The 7,422-nt window shown below is 36.7% G+C and overlaps 1 non-coding gene across 1 annotated transcript; it reads left to right on the plus strand.

Moving 5' to 3' along the window:
* The first annotated feature begins 7,038 nt into the window (after nucleotides 1-7,038).
* On the plus strand, nucleotides 7,039-7,199 carry LOC124978405 (U1 spliceosomal RNA). Its single transcript, XR_007107431.1, has one exon. It is a non-coding gene; the product is annotated as a U1 spliceosomal RNA (small nuclear RNA).
* Nucleotides 7,200-7,422: the final 223 nt, after the last annotated feature.

A 7,422-nucleotide genomic window follows, 5' to 3' on the forward strand; every position in this document is an offset into this window, starting at 1 on the left:
CCCTGGTCTGACCAAGACTGGGACCATCATTATGGGGGCCACAATAAAGAGCCACGTAAATAACTAGAACAAATTTGAGATGTGACTGGTTCCATTGTGATTATATAGCACCAACAGCTCTATATTCTTTTTGAAATAATCTAAAACACTCCTGGTTATGCTATTTCTAATAGACTTAGCCTTCATGCAAATAGATCCTTTTAAAGAAACATAATGCTTTAGAGCCAAAGAATTCTTATATATTAGCTGGTCCAGAGAAGCATAGGCCTAGGAAGACAGGGGTCTTGCCTGTGCTCACACATCTAATTGGTGGCAGGACCTGGATGTCAGGCCCAGCCTGTGTCCTCACTATTATCCGCTCTAAATCCTACTCCTTCTTCAGCTCTCACCATACAGCTTTTCTTGACCTCCACCCCCATCTAAATTAGATCCTTCTTCTACTCACCCTCATAGTACTATATTCTTTGTACAATTGTTTGTAGCACTATATGCCGAATGCCTGCTCTTCCCCAGGACCATATTAAATATCAATAGCTTGCCATGCACAGAATAGTCTATAAACATTTGTGGGAATGAGTGACTGAATGGATTAATGAATCTCTCTATAGTTCCCATTATAATAAATAACCTTCATTTTTTTTTCTGGCATATCTTTTGATTTTTCTATCTATCCTCCCAAATTATCTTTCTGTTCAACAAAGCAGTTGATGAAAAACCTTAAAGACAAAAAAAAAAAAACTTTTTAAAAAAATAAAGAACAGCTTCAAGACATACTAGAAACAGAAGTTTTATAAGTCATTTTTGGGAACCTCTAATTCCTCAAGGGCTAGGACCATATAATCTTGGTCTTTCTATCTATTGGCTACCACATAAGGGGAACAGTAAGTAATAGGAATTCAAACGCATTTATGGAATGAATAACACATGTGCACTCTCCATGTGGATGGATATTGGGAAATGGTCTGAATGATAAATTCAAATGCTACTCAGAAATTTTGTTTTAGGTTTTCTCTGGAATGAGTCATTTGCATGCTATGGACATTCTGAGAACTACGCAGGTTGATGGCTTACTCTGAACTCGATGTGAGAATTTGATCCCAGATACAGAGGTTAGGAGTCTTGTCTCCTCAAAAGCAGCGGGGGGTCACAGAGAAGACAGGAATACACCATCCCCCGCCAGCCTCAGCAGCAGGGGCTCTGGAGCCAGGCACTTCCCGTCTGTGTTTAGACCCAGCCTCGCTGCAGCACGCTGCTTGAGCAGCAGCTCCAGAGAAGCCGCCCACTGCTCCAGTGGAGCCAGCACACAGCCACAAGGGCAGCAGCCGCCGCTCCACACCGCCAGGCTGGCCTGCTAAACGCCCTTCAAACAGAAAGTGCTTTTCTGAATTTCAGAGCGACTGATTGTAGCCACCCCCGCCGCAGCCTTAGGCTAAGTCCACGAAAGCAAGGGTTAACATACAGTGCTGTGCAGTGAAAGCACCGCCTGCATTATGTTAAACCCCCTTCATATAAAAGGAAAAATCCAACTGTTGTGCAGAAAATCCCTACCCTTTCCGATCGATGCTTCCTACCACTAGGGCATCTAGTAATTTCTGATTCAGTCTCCTATAGCCTTTACTTCAATGACAGGGCACAGCGGGCCAGGGGCAGGCAGCGGCCAGGCTCCGCATGGCAAACCAGCAGCCCTGCCAAGAGGTGTGAGTGTTGGGGGGTGATGCGCAGAGCAGAGGGTGAGGTCACTGTGGGTCGCACTGGGACTGTTTTAAGCCATGCCCAGGTCCTCAATCATAGACTCAGAGTTCAAAGGGCTGTTAGGCTGTTGGTCACTGATCTCATCTCAAGGTGATAGTCACCTCTGGCCTTTCAGCAGACAGCAAGCCCACTGTCCATCCATCTTGGAGCAGCTTGACACTAGGTTCTCTACCCATTTTACAGCCAGTGAACATTCCTTATTGATTTATTGATCGGTGTCTGCCTGTGGAGGGAGCTTGGAAGAGACTGCACTCACAGCCTCCCACATGGATTTTTTTCCCTCTGCTCTTTTCTCCTTTTTATCCAGGCGTGTTAGTGGTCCAGGGTGCAGCAGGAATTAGAGCATGCAGGAGCCCAATTTACTGGTCGTGAATGTGCCTGCTCCTGTTGGTTGGTCTATTTGTCTTTTCCTTTCTTTTCTCTTTCTTTTCATTTTGTCCCAAACTCTGAATACTAACCTCTCACTCTGGTTTTGTCCAGTGAGCCCCTTCTTCCACTTACCTTAAGGTCTTTCTTAAATAGAATATGAACCAAGCAGAGAGGGGAGTTAGAACTAACATACTCCTTTTCCCCTATTGTCTTTTTGCTGTCATATTCCGTGTGGAAAGACAGCATTTTATTTCCAAAACCAAGATTCCCTCCTCACCTTCCATTTTTTATTAAGCAATGTCTGATTGCTTCAAATCATTTATAAATCAGTTCTGGGTTGTTCTGATTGCACTGCTATCTCTTCTGAAAAACAAATATTTTTCAGTATACTTATCCTTACAAGAATTTCATGAATGAGCATTCAGAAGCTATGAAATCTGTGTGGTCCTTTAAGCTTTCTAATCTGCAGCGCAAGGTTAAGAAAAGTGCCTATGAAGCAAATCCCTTCTTTCAAAGGAGAGACAGAGACACGAAATCCTCATAAACAACCACACATCTACGGTGTATAAGGTACAACAATAGAAACCTCTGGAACAGCAGCTAGTGTCTCTTCTAAGCAGACCACACAGCTATGCTTAGCATTAATTACTTCCAGCCCATCTCAGATGAATCTACAAGTCACACTTCTATATCCCACATGTCTTCACTACCTTTAGAATTTCAGAAAAAGGACTCATTTATCTCCTCACAGGAATTAAATGGAATGAGAAGTATGGGATCCTATGAGAAAAATATTTCATTGATCTGGACATTGGATACTCAGGTCACGTTTTATTCACAAATATGTTTTCTCAAAAAATGATAGTAATTTTTTTTTTGGCTTGAAATGAATATATCCTCCTTAAAAATGAAGTTTTCCAAATAGTCAAACCAGGAAATGGGTTGCCAGAAAGGCCTGTCATCCAACCTTAAGTCCTAGAAATTCCTGTATGCATATGGAGTGATTTTAGTCCCTAGTGGCTGCAGAGCCCCATTTTGATCTTCCTTCCAGAAAAGTCTTCCTCATTCCTGTTAGAGCTACCAATTGTCCAAGAGACCCAACTTGACCCATCCAAGCTAGTTTTCTCTTTCCATCTGCTAAGTTCATCATATAAGTGTCTAAAACTTTAAATGGCCTCAAGATTTCAATAGTAAATGACTGAAGTAAGGAAAGACAAAAGTAATTTTTAAATGTAAATTGAAACAGATTACCATTTTCCACCTATTAATTAGCAAAACAAAATGACAGTTCATTAAGTTAATAAAATAAATATGTAAGCAGTGTCAATTGATAAAGCCATTTTGAAAAATAATCATATAGCATATGCTTTGGTCCTTAAAATGTAGACTATTTATGTACATCCTTTTGCTTTAACCTAAGTAAATAATTTTTAATAATGAAAAACAATTATGCTTCAAGAAGTCCACAGCAGTAGTACATGAAAACAGAACAGAGGAGGAAATTATCTAATTTTCAAAAATATAGAATGATTAAGCTGTGACATATACACTCAATGTAATGAGTCTGGTGTATAAATAATGAAGACTGTAAAGAACGTGTAACAAGGAGAAATTTCCCAACTACAATATTAAGTAGTATTACCATATATTATCATCAATATAATTAATACTAGATGGAAAGAAATGGTCACAGAAAAAAATTCATTAGAAAAACATTCTCTAGATGCCAGTAATAATGTCAAATTGAAATTATGAGATTAGCATAATTTTTTTCACTTATCCAAATGTTCTCTTGACTTTCATACATAGTGTTTCTAACAAAAAAAAAAAACTTGGAAAAAGTAGAACATTCACTTGTACTTGAAATCATTTGGAATGGCTTTCAAATATGTAATGAAAGTTAGTATTTTTATTTTCCTTACTGAGAAGTCACCTATGGAGCACAGGAAGGGACTGGAGCTGTTTGCTTTGGTAAAACAGTTTTGAAAACAGTTGGAATTTTTTCCCATAGCAATAGAAGTTTTTCAGCATGTTCTGGTGAACAGATCAGCAGTGAGACAGGAATGAGTAGATTCATTGAAATAATGTGGTATCTGAGAAAGGGGTTTTATAAACACTATGGATTCTAGATCCAGTACAGAACTGCTATTAACTAATTGGGGTAAAAGATCACTGAACTCCATACTTTGGTAATTTTTTCATTTAAACAGAAAAAAAAAAACACTTTTAGATTTCACATATATGTGAAATTATTCAAATGTGGTCTTTCGTGGTCTTTCTGTACCTGACTTAATTTGCTTAGCATAATAATTTTCAGTTACAACCAAACAGTGTTGTAATGATGGAGTTTCCTTCTTTGTTACATCTATAAAATATCCCATTGCATATATATAACACACTTCCTTTATCCATTCATACTTTGATGGGCGCTCGGGTTACATACCTTGGCTGTTGTGAATGACACAACAATGAACATTAGAGTGAAGATATGTCCTCAACATATCAATTTCAACTCCTTCAGATATATACCCATAAGTGGGAATGCTAGACCATATGTAATTCTATTTTTAGTCTCTTTTTAGGAACCTCCATACTATTTTCCAAAATGGCAGTACCAATTTACATTCACACCATGTTTTACTCAGCTTTTTCATTGCTTTGACTCAAAGATCTGACCAGAACAATTGTAGAGGAAGAGAAGTTTATTAGAAGGCTCACAGTTTCAGAGGTCTCAGTCCATAGAAAGCTGGCTCCATTCCTCAGGGCTCAAGGTGAGGCAGAACATTATGGCCAAAGAGTATGGTGCACACAAGTGGCTCAAGTGATGATCAGAAAGCAGAGGGAGACTCTACTAGCCAGATTGAAATATATACCCCTAGGACATGCCCCCAGGGACCCACCTCCTCCAACCACACCCTACTTGCCTTCACTTACCACTCGGTTAATCCCCACCAGGGGATTAATTCACTGATTGGGTTAAGAATCTCATAACCCAATCATCTCTCCTCCAAATTCTCTTCATTGTCTCACACATATGAGCTTTTGGGGAACACTTCACACTAACAGTGTACAAAGGTTCCTTTTCTCCACATGCTTGCCATCACTTACCATTTATCTTTTTACAATGTGCATTCTAACAGATATAAAATTGTACCTCATTGTGGCTTTGATTTACATTTCCTTAATGATTAGAGATATTGACCATTTTTTCATATATAACTTGATCATTCACATCTCCTCTTTTGAGAAATGTGTGTTCAAATATGTTGCCCACTTTGAATCAAATTGCTTATCTTCTTGCTATTGAATTGAGTTCCTTATATATTTTGGAATCAGTTACTTAAATGATGTATGGTCTGCAAATATTTTCTCACAACCCATGGATTGTCTCTTTACTCTTATTAATTAATTCCTTTTCTGTGAAGAAACTTTTTAGTTTGATGCAATCTTGTTTGTCTTATTTTGCTTTCGTTTCCTGAGTTTTTGTAGTCCTATCCAAGAAATTATTGCCCAGGAAAATATCATGGAACTTTTCCTTTATTTTTTCTGCACTAGTTTTACAATTCTAGGTCTTGTGTTTAAGTATCTTATCCATTTTGAATAGATTTTTATATATGGTGTGAGATAAGGATTCAATTTCATTCTTCTACATGTAGGTATGTAGTATTCCAAACATCATTTATTGAAGAGATTATCCTTTCCTCAGGTGTGCTTTTGAGCTTTTGTCAAAAACCAATTGACCATAAATACTTTGGTTTATTTATAGGCTTTCTATCCTGTTCCATTGGTTGATGTGCCTGATCTTATGTTGTTTTGATTATGATAGTGTTATCTCAAAATCAGAAAGTATAATGTCTCCAGCTTTATTTTTTTGTCAAGATTGCTTTGGTTATCCATGGTCTTTTCTTATACCATATAAACTTCAGGATATTTTTGCTACTTCTATGAAAATGGAGTTGAAATTTTGGTAGGAATTGCTTGAATCCATAAATCACTTTATGTCATGTAGACAGTTTAATAACATTAATTCTTCCAATCCATGAACATAGAATATCTTCCATTTTTCTTCTTCAATTTCTTTCATCGATTTTTTTATAATTTACAGAATATAGAAATTTTCCTTCTCTGATTAAAGTATTTTGTATGGTATTGTGAGATTTTTTTGTTCAGATAGTTGTTAACATAAAGATATGCTATTGATTTTGTGACCTACAGCTTTACTGAATTTGTTTATCACTTCTACTAGGATTTTTATGGAGTTGTGAGCAGTTTCTATATATAATATCATGTAATCAGCAAACAGTGACTTCAATTCTTTCTTTTCTGTATCAGTGCTTTTTATTTGTATTCTTATTTCATTGAGAGATGAAATAAGAAACATACAGAGTAGAAAAGTATTTACTGGAAATTTAAGAAGAGAAGAATGATGGGGAAATGGGAAATATTAATCAAATGGTTAAAAGTTTCAGTTAGACTAGTAAAATAAGTATTAGTAATCTACTATATTGCATAGTTACCATAGTAGATAAGAATGTATTTTATATTTATTTTCTTTGTCTTTTCTTTTTCCTTTTTTATCCCCAAGGATTGAACCCAGGGGCATTTAACCGAGCCACATCCTCAGCCCTTTTTATTTTTTTATTTTGAAACAGGGCCTCACTAAGTTGCTGAGGCTAGTTTTGAATATGCAATCCTCCTGCCTCAGCCTCCAAAGCCACTGGGATTACAGGCATACACAGCATCCGGCAATGTATTTATATTGCAAAATTGCCAAAATAATAAATATTTAATGTTCTCACCACAAAAAGTGATAAGAAAAATGAATGTGTTAATTATCTTGATTAAATATTTCTATAATGTAGTCATTGATCAAAACATCACATTGTATCCCACAAACACAATTATTATTTCAATAAAAAGAATACCTGGTTTAGATATCATGATCATGAAGATGGAATTCCCAGGATGAGGCTTATCCATTGCATTCCAGATGTTCTGGTCCCCGTAATTTCCCTAAATGCAGGAAACTTGACTGCATAACTTGTGGTAGTGGGGGGCTGTGTTTGTACTTTCCTCTGGAGGTTTCTGTATTAAAGTTAAGGCTTAAACAGAGAAAACAAAATATCAAATAATGAAAGTAAAAATTCACTTTAAATTCATAAAATGAAGAGTACAAGATCAATATACAAAAATCAATACCTTTTCTGTATATCAATAATGAGATCACTGATAAGAAACTCAGGAAAACAGTTCCATTCACAATATCCCCCTCTCAAAATAAAATAACTAGAAATAAATCTA

This window comes from Sciurus carolinensis, chromosome 2, assembly GCF_902686445.1.
Source record: "Sciurus carolinensis chromosome 2, mSciCar1.2, whole genome shotgun sequence".
NCBI classification, from domain to species: domain Eukaryota; kingdom Metazoa; phylum Chordata; class Mammalia; order Rodentia; family Sciuridae; genus Sciurus; species Sciurus carolinensis.